This window comes from Neovison vison, chromosome 4 (genome assembly GCF_020171115.1).
Source record: "Neovison vison isolate M4711 chromosome 4, ASM_NN_V1, whole genome shotgun sequence".
NCBI lineage: Eukaryota > Metazoa > Chordata > Mammalia > Carnivora > Mustelidae > Neogale > Neogale vison.
In genome coordinates, this window is record NC_058094.1 from 53,458,370 (window position 1) to 53,468,226 (window position 9,857).

Genomic DNA, 9,857 nt, shown 5'->3' on the forward strand with positions numbered 1-9,857 from the left:
CACTATCTTCACTTTGATGTGTGTGGTGGGAGGTGTAGAAGTGAGGCAGGCTATCCAGGTGGTAGACAGAGAGTCAGGCACAAGGCAGCTCTTGTTCTCTTGTAATGCCCGTTCCTAGCAATAACCACACCTATGTGGGGAGTAAAGGAAACAAAGTCTAACTCTTTTTTTTTCTCCCCTCAGAGTAACCTGTTGAGGCCATTTATGTGTTTCCTGCTTTTCAGGATTGATTCAAGAAATGAAAGGAGGCAACAGAAAAGCAGACTGACTTTTACAAAAAGTTGGGGTTTTTTTGGTTTGTTTGTTTGTTTGTTTTCCCAGAAACTGAGATCCATCTTTCTGAGGTACTCCTTTTAATTTCAAGATGTGAACATTATAGCATATGGAGAAACCAATAGTCCCTAAGACTTGTCACAGATTAAATAAAGGATATAGGCGGCAATCTCACACAGGAAAGAGAACAAGCTTATTTTAAGTGGATATTTTTTAAAAATCCAGTTATTGTTTTAGCCCCTTTGTTGATCTATACCATTTCCATCAACATGAGTTAATCCAGTTACACCAAAATTAGCAAGTACCAAGACTGACAAATTTCTTTGGCTTTCTCCAGCACCTATTTTCTGTACTTTCATTATCCTAACTCTGAATTTGGTGTGAAAATACATTATAATTAATGTCTAACATGATGCAGTTTATGATGGGGTTTTAGATTTTGCAGGGAAGAGAGTTAAACTGTTGGACCTGTTTGCTAAGTCTAGGGTGAATGGTTAATGGATTTACTAAAATGCTAAACAAATTCAAAATAGTATCCTTTGGAGAAGAGATGAGGAAAATCATCAAATGCTTGTCTGGACAAATTTTTTTTCTTCATCCTGAAAATATTCGAAACAATGTCAAAGGAAATGCAGAAAAACTATCAAGGCTAAACAATTAAGTAATGATGAGTCCTTCATTACTCCTGTCCACTGAGGGTGTTCTAGTGAATTTGAGTTACCTTGTTTCCTGGAAGACATACAATAGTAAATCAATAGCAAATGTTATCTACATGTAGCAGATGGGAGAGATGAGACTGCAGAAAAACCAATATGCTCAGCTTCTCAGTCAGCGGTAGAAAGGGGGAATAATAATCAGACCTGGGAATCCAACTACATTACTCATGACCTGGACCATCCTTTCCTTTTGCACTCCTGGGTATTTACCCAAAGATACAGATGTAGTGAAAAGAAGGGCCATCTGTACCCCAATGTTTATAGCAGCAATGGCCATGGTCGCCAAACTGTGGAAAGAACCAAGATGCCCGTCAACGGATGAATGGATAAGGAAGATGTGGTCCATATACACTATGGAGTATTATGCCTCCATCAGAAAGGACGAATACCCAACTTTTGTAGCAACATGGATGGGACTGGAAGAGATTATGCTGAGTGAAATAAGTCAAGCAGAGAGAGTCAATTATCATATGGTTTCACTTATTTGTGGAGCATAACAAATAGCATGGAGGACATGGGGAGATAGGAGAAGGGAGCTGGGGGAAATTGGAAGGGGAGGTGAACCATGAGAGACTATGGACTCTGAAAAACAATCTGAGGGTTTTGAAGGGGTGGGGGGTGGGAGGTCGGGGTACCAGGTGGTGGGTATTATAAAGGGCACAGATTGCATGGAGCACTGGGTGTGGTGCAAAAACAATGAATACTGTTATGCTGAAAATAAAAGATAAATTTAAAAAAAACAACAAAAAAAAACCCTAAAGAAAATAAAAAATTAAAAATGAATAAAAATAGGATAGTGCAGTTGAATAAAAGTTATATTGCTCCCAAAAAGCAACGGGCTCAATTATAGATGACGTAGAAAGCTACATTATTGTTGAAAATATTCATTCCCCTTTCTACCTCCATAGGAGTATTCTTCCCTGTCTATGGGCCTTGGGCGGGCCCATAGGACTTGCTTTGACCATTGACAAGAGCTTGAAATGTACCTGTGCAGTTACCTTCCTGTGTCTCCACCATTGCTATGAAAAGAAATTCTACTGCATATCTGTTTGCTCAGCATAAAGGCAAGTGGAGCCAACCATAGCCAAGCCTGAAGTTTAAAACAGAGCCATCCAGCAGGGTCTAGATCAGCCAACTGCCATCAACAAGCTGACCCATGGAAAATAAGCCCTTATTGTGGATGGCACTGGGATTTTATGGTTGCATATGCATAGTAATAACTCAGCAAACATGAGAATTATGGGGTCAACAATCTAAGGGCTGAAGATGGTTGATTTCTTTTCAGCTCTGTTTCCAGAGTTAATTTTCCTATTTTTAACTCGTGAGCTTTAATTCCCCCAAGCTAAGCTGATTTGTTCCGGCTCCCAGCAATTTCTCAAATTTTGCGCTCAGTTTAACTGTCTTTACTACTGTCCCAATATTTACAACTTAAATTACCATGACGTCTGTGTCTCACATTGACTGGGTTTTTCTGCTATTGCCCAGAATGGTCAAAGAGTCCGCAGGGATGTAAACAGGCTTAAGGTATTTCCAAATTTGGTGTCTGCATATTTTGCTCTTCTGCCGAATTTAGAGAAAGACAGTTCTGAGGTTACTACTTGTTGAGGGTAGGTTTTACCACCATGAAAATCTTATTTTCATGTAACATTCAGAAAGTAACTATTTTTCAAAGTTATACAATCTGAGTAGAATCCCATAGGAATGATGCTGATACAATATAAAAATTGTTTATTACAAGTCCAACTTTTATAGATATGTCTACTCATAAAATGTATATAAGGGGATGTAAATCAGACTTTCAAGTCACGGGGTGATTTCCACACTAGTGACATTCGGTCAGATAATTCTTTGCTGTGAGAGGCTGACCTGTGCATTGTGGGATGTTTAGAAGCAACCTTAGCCTCTACTCACTACATGCCAATCTCTCCTCTCTCTGGGCTGTTTCAACCCAAAGTATCTCTAGACCTTTCCAAATGCCTCTCTGCAAAATTACCCCAGTGGAAAGTCACTGAGAGAGAGGATATTTATATTCATTTATCAAATAAAGACACCTCACTCAGATACTTCCCCATTTTCCCTTTTCTCCTCTATATTTTACTCATCTCTTTGATCTCCATACCCTCTCTAAAACCAAGATAGTCATTCTTTCCTCATATCTGTCAACGTTTAAAGAAGCTTTCCACTGCACTGAAGTCCAGCTACAATGCAATGATAAGTGTCAAGGCAATACTAGTAAAGATCAGCTCTTAAAGAGGAAGGGCCTAGTAAACATAGCATCAGTCAAGCTAACTTTTTGGCTCAACAGCATTTATTGAAGCCAGATCAACAGGCGACACTAACAATGGATCATGTGTCTGAACTTGCACACAGTCTTGATTCATAGACCTGGGCATCCTAATGGTATTCATTAAAATGCTATTTTACCTCTATCTCATTTTTCTCCATTGTATAGACTCAAGAGTAGGAAATTTCCCTCTGATTCGAAGAAGCTTTGCCCTCCAAAACAGTTATAACTAGTTTGATTCCTATAATTGGACAGCATAAAATTTCTTGCATGCAAACACCATAATCATATTTTGTTTTCAACAAAGAACCATCTGTTTTATAAAGGTTTTATAAAGGATGTATTCCCAGGCATGCAATATTTCATTTAGATATCATGGTGTTGCCATATTTTCCTTGCCATGTGAACCATAGTCATTGCAAGTGTAAAGTCCACAGCCTTGTATTGCAAAAACGTGATCTCCTTTTCCAATATGAGTTTAGAAGCAACATGTCAATATTTTATTCATAAAATGACATAGCAAATGTGGCAGTAATTAAAACAGTTCAGCGTAGAGCCAACTACACTGGCAGATGGTGAAACTTCTTTACTGACAATCTTCAAGCAAAAGCCCTAAAGTCAAAGATATTTGCTTGGAGAAGACATTGGCCATTCTAATCACCACTTTTCCCTCCAAGTTTAATTTTCAATAATTCTTATTTTTAAACACCATTATTTCATTCAATTAACATTTGAGCTATTCTTGGAAAGTACTATGAGAGGTAATGCCTAACATTTGTCACATATATTACTCATTTTCTTCTCTTCAAGGTCTTATAAAATGGGTATCATCTTCTTCATTTTACAGATGGAGAGATTAAGGCTTAGAAAGGTAAAGTACCTCTTCCAATTAAGTGTCAAAGTAAAGATTTAATCCCAGGTCCAATATGACTACACTACTGCTATCCTGAAGTGGTAGGCTACAGGTCATAGTCAAAACCTTGCAATATGCTGAGTTTGTAGCCAAATCATAATTTTTGGCCACAGACTTTTGCCACATACAACAAACTCTCTCCATCCTACTTAAATTCTGTGCCATGTATCACTTATGACAAAGTTCTATATTAAACAAGAAATTGATAGGTACTAAGGAGATCCATATTAGTATCTTGCTAAAATGAAACTCTGTTCTCTAGTTCTTAAGTAATCATACTGTTCAAAAGCATAATTAAATGTTTGATGTTAAAAAATCAGCTAAAAAGGAAAAGTAAATCCTTACCATTTTAATTTTGTTATTTCTTTTAAAACTGCACATACCAATTAGTGAAATGGTTTGTTTGTATTTGTGTGTGTGCATGTGTGTATGTAATTTGTAAGAAGTCAGTTTTTAGTCTTAAATTTCATATTTATGTCATTCCTTTCCATACTTTCAGGAACACAGCTGAAAATAGTACACTATTTTCCTGATAGAAATCAGAAAACTATAAAATGAGATGGCTCATTACAGTGTATATATTATTTCAGAGCAAGATGAGGAAACATAATGCCAAAAGCATGCACTAGAAGTGCTATTTCTGTATAAAAATAATGAAATGTCAGAACCAAGAAGAATCCCATAAATCACTATTATTCTCTTCTGTATCTCAGTTTATTACATGAAGTGCATGACGCTCTGGGTCTGCGACCTTTTCCCCTGTTAAACGTACGGTTGACTCAATTGACACAATTCTACTGTCACACACACACACACACACACACACACATCTTATCCAAATTACACGATTTGGTTTTATCCATTATTTGACCTTTCCTTAGCTCATATTTCTTGTTTATAGTTTCAAGGTTTTGAAAGCTGGCTTGACTTATAAAAGTACTTTCCTTTCGGCGAACAAAATAAAGTAAGACAATTCCTTCAGAATATTTTATTGTATTTATATCTCATCTTGTTTCAAACCCTATTTGAAAGGACTTACAAAATGATGTATAGTTATATGACAATATTAAAAAAGACAAAAAGAGCCAAGGCAAATAAAAATAACAAAAGGGAAGACTTAATAAAAGTGGAGATGATTGACCACTTTGTACCTATTATTTAAGATTATAAACAAAAGAACGGACTCCTGACAAATATGCCCCAGTCTTATTGTATTGGATGTTCTCTCTGCTTGTGGCCCACTCTTACTTATTTCATACGAAGCCCTTCTGGAAGGATGCCAGGTTAGCAGCAGTGAGGTAGGAATGAGCATGATTTACTGAGCACCTTCCCTGCGCTACACCCAAAACATTACTCATTAAATTTAGTCACACTCTAAGCTGAATTAAATTCAGCTAGTGGACATTTCTGTACACTATTTTCTCCCCTCCCCCAACTTATTCCTTGCGTGCCCTGTGATCTTAAGTCCTTCTAGGGTAAGGGCAAGATAATTTACTCCTTTATATTGCCCATATTGCTAATGTCACCACTTCCATGCACTCAAAAAAAAAAAAAAAGAAAGAAAGAAAGAAAGAAAGAAAAGAAAAGAAGAGAAAGCTTTATTACTAAGGCAATATGTGAGAAAAGCAGGCTTTGACCATCTTTGTCGTTATGTGTGTGTGTGTATGTTCTATTCCAAGCCCACTCATTAGGGACCCTCAATCCCAATCTGAAACCTTTTAAATAAAATAAGGCTTTGCAAGGAGAGTTGAGAGGATTGTTATGGGTTGAATTGTGTCCCTCCCAAAATTCATTTGTTAAAGTCCTAACCCCCAGTACTTTTATAGAGGTAAGCAAGTTTAAAATGAGGTCACTAGGGGGGACCCCCATCCAATATGATTGATGCTCTCTAAGAGCAGGATATTTGAACACAGACACACACAGGGAGAAGACGGCCTTCTACAAGCCAAGGAGAGAGATCTGGAACAGATCCTCTCCTCATGGCCCTCAGGAAGAACACACCCTGCGGACACCCTGATCTGAGACTCATAGCCTCCAGAAATGTGAGGCGATCCATTTCTGTTCTCCAGACCATCCTGTCTGTGGTGTTTTGTTATAATAGCCCTAGAAAACTAATGCAGAGGTTCTTTTGTTTGTTTTTCTTCTTTTTGTTTTTTAACCTGAAGCAGCTAGGTATTTTTTGAAGATGTCTGAATTCATGGAGGTAAGAACCATATATGCTTCACTTCTCGTATTGATATATTGCACACTGTTAAGAGTATGTTCACACAAGGGTCTGATACCATATTTAGCTCCTACTCACTGATGCATGGGTAGTCATCTTTAACCACTGTTTCTAGATGTATAAAATATATAGTACCACCATCATCAAGAACATTTTATGGAAGTTTTACTGTGTGAGTTACTGTTCTAAGCACCTTGTGTTACATCATTTAATCCTCACAATAACCCTAGGTGAGAAACACTGGTATTTGCTTCATACCTTGCTGCTTTGCACAGTACCTCTTTCTTCAGGCCTTGGCTGGTAACTCTAGAATGTTCTTCCCTTAGGTATTGGGCAGAAAGTACATTCTTTTAAGAACTAATATTTGGTAGCAACTTTTCTCAGAAGCCTCTTACTCTCTGCAACTTATCGTACGAAATGCTGGATATAAACGTTATGAGCTAATGAAAGTTTTTCATAAGAATATAGGTCTTGGGGCACATGGGTGGCTCAGTGAGTTAAAGCCTCTGCCTTCGGCTCAGGTCATGATTCCAGGGTCCTGAGATCGAGTCCCACATCGGGCTCTCTGCTCAGCAGGGAGCCTGCTTCCCCCTCTCTCTCTGCCTGCCTCTCTGCCTACTGTGATCTCTCTGTCTGTCAAATAAATAAATAAAATCTTCAAAAAAAAAAAAGAACACAGGTCTTTATCATTCATAGATCCACCTATTTCAGAATCATCTTGGCTACTCATTTAAAATTCTCTTTCCAGGGCCTTATTCCAGACCTTATGAGTTAATTTTTGTTGGTAAGGACCTGAAACCTGCATCTGTAAACAAGGTTCTTGAGTGATTCTTCTACACCTTCAAATTTGAAAAGGATGGCTTATTTTGAAAATGCCATCTGTGTTTTCACGAAATATTAATTTAATTAATTAATTAATTAATTAATGGAGACCTTGCTTAGTTATCATACTGGAAGAGCATTTAAAAATGATAAAAGGATAAACATAAAATTACAATAAAATTTTAAAAATCAACATGCCTTTAAATGGAGTACATGCTTTGAGAAGACAAGGAGAAACACAAGCATTAATAATCAACGAATGAGCCAGGAAACACCACTAATCCATCTGCTTTATATTAAATGTCTCATTAAGGAGGATAATGTTCACTTATGATTACTGACCCCATGGATTTCACCAACTATTTCATAATGCTGCATTCCAAGTTACAAGTTCAGAGCATATATTGAAAACGAAACTTAATGGATCAGAAAGAAGAAAAGAATTAATTGTAAAAAGATATGACATTCTCATTATTTTAGGAACTTTTCCATCAACTTGACTTTTTAGAAGTCGGTAGTTTTATAGGAAAGAACAAACACTTCTAAGTTTCTGATTGGTGACAAGACACGGCACATTGTGGTTGCCAACTTCTAAGACACCCTCCGTGATCCTCACCTCTTACTGTTCATACTTTTGTCTAGTTCTTGCTGGTGTTGAATAAGGCTGACATGTCTAATCATAAGGTATTGCAAAAAATGATGGAGTGGGATTTCTAAACTTATGTCATAAATAACATTGTGGTTTTCCTCCTGTTTTCTTTTTTGGATCACTTACTCAGGAGGAGGCCACTGCCATGGTTCAAGGACAGTCAAGTACCCTATGGAAAGACCCATGTGAAGAACTAAGGTTTCTTGTCAACAGCCGATGCCAACTTTCTACTCATTTGAGTGAGCCATCTTGGAAGCAAAGCCTCCCAACCCTGGTCATGCTTCCAGATAACTACAGCTTCAGCTGCCATCTTGTTTGCAACCTCATGAGACCACAAACCAAAACGTTGCCTCCAAGCTACTCCTGAATTCCTAACCCACAGAAATTATTTGATGTAGCAAATATTTGTTCTTGTTTTAGGAAATGTTGTTAAATAGCAATAAATAATTAATATAGGTATAAATGTGATAACCTCAAGGATGTTTAGAAAATGCTGGAATAGCATTTGACACTATTAATGTTTGCATTCTTGCTTAATCCTCCAAATCCAGCTCCCATTTGTACTTTTACATTATTTTTTGTTTGTTTATTTGTTTGTTGATTTTCGGATAGCTCCTTCCAGTCCTCTTTGCTTTCCTCTTTCTCCTCCCATATCCACCGCATAGCCACTTCTCAGAGATCTACTTTTCTCATGAGTTCATTCATCCCATACCAAACCATCTTTACGATGAGGATAGTTTACAGCCTTCAGTGTCTCTTTTAGGCTACAGTATGCAAATGGAACTTGAACACTTCCACTTAGATGTTCAAAGTCAATATATCTACAACCAGATTTGTCTTTTTTCTTTAGAATTATCCTCTTCTGAGTTCACCTGCATTAGTGGGGCCATGCTTCTCTACATTGAGAAACACTCAAACTACTAATTCCCTAACTCTTCATTCATTTGTCCTTTGACTTGATGTTCTATCTTTAAATTCTATAAATGTATACTTCATAACATCTTTAAAAGTCTCTGCTTTTTTCATTCCTATTACCTGACTCACTGCCAGATCTTTGTGAGCTGATAATTACAATAACCCTATCAGGTAATAATTTCACTAACCACCTCACCTACTCTTGACTCCAGTATCTCTTCACTTCCATCCATCATGCACAAGACTGCCGAATTAATCTTTCTAGACACTACATCCATTCCTTTTCCACTTACAGATTGTCGAGGGTACTTCCTTATCCTTAATATTACCTTCCCCACAGCCTTCTCTAATTACTGCATTATTTTAATACTCCTCAAGTGAGCTGGAATTTTATTTCCACTCTCAAATGCCAAGTACAGTTTCTCCTCCATATATCTTGCCCATTCCATTCCCCACTCACTAACGACCTTCTTTGTCTCTCTCCTATCCATACCTAAATCTTTGTAATGTGTCACAACCCAGCTCAAGTCTTGAATTTCTAATAGATTTTCTCTGATCTCTCTGGTTCATAAAACGTTACCAGCATATATATTCAAAATCACAATGAATAGAACAGCAATATTAGCCTGGAACAAAAAGGGAATGACACTATTTATAAAAGTTCTTTGAACTAGTATTATACTTGCTACTTGTTGCATTTATTTAGTGACAAATAACATGTAACTTTGTATTTTCTACCAATGAAGATTTAGCTCAGCAGGAATCAGCTGAAATAAAAGGAGATTACTGCAAATCTCTGGACCTTTCATAATGCCATCTAGAATTATTAATGAATGTTGGTCACTAATTAACCAGATTTTGCCAAGACTATTGGCTCAGAGTAAATTTGTTACAATTTAAAACAGAAAGAAATTGGCATTGTGTGTGGTTGTTTGTTTTTCTGGCCATTGTGCAATAGTGTAATGCTTAATTGATTAAATTATACTTTCTACACAATACTTTATTAATAAAAGAGAGCACTGTTCTTGTTCTCTTAAAATTAAAATAATTTTATATGTCCT

General features: G+C 37.0%; 1 long non-coding RNA gene across 1 annotated transcript in view; it reads left to right on the plus strand.

Moving 5' to 3' along the window:
- LOC122904489 overlaps positions 1 to 9,645 on the plus strand; it is an 89,285-nt gene extending 79,640 nt beyond the window's left edge. The window contains exon 4 of the long non-coding RNA XR_006384209.1: positions 8,012 to 9,645. This is a non-coding gene — a long non-coding RNA (uncharacterized LOC122904489). The remainder of the gene's footprint in view (positions 1 to 8,011) is intronic.
- The last annotated feature ends 212 nt before the right edge of the window (positions 9,646 to 9,857 follow it).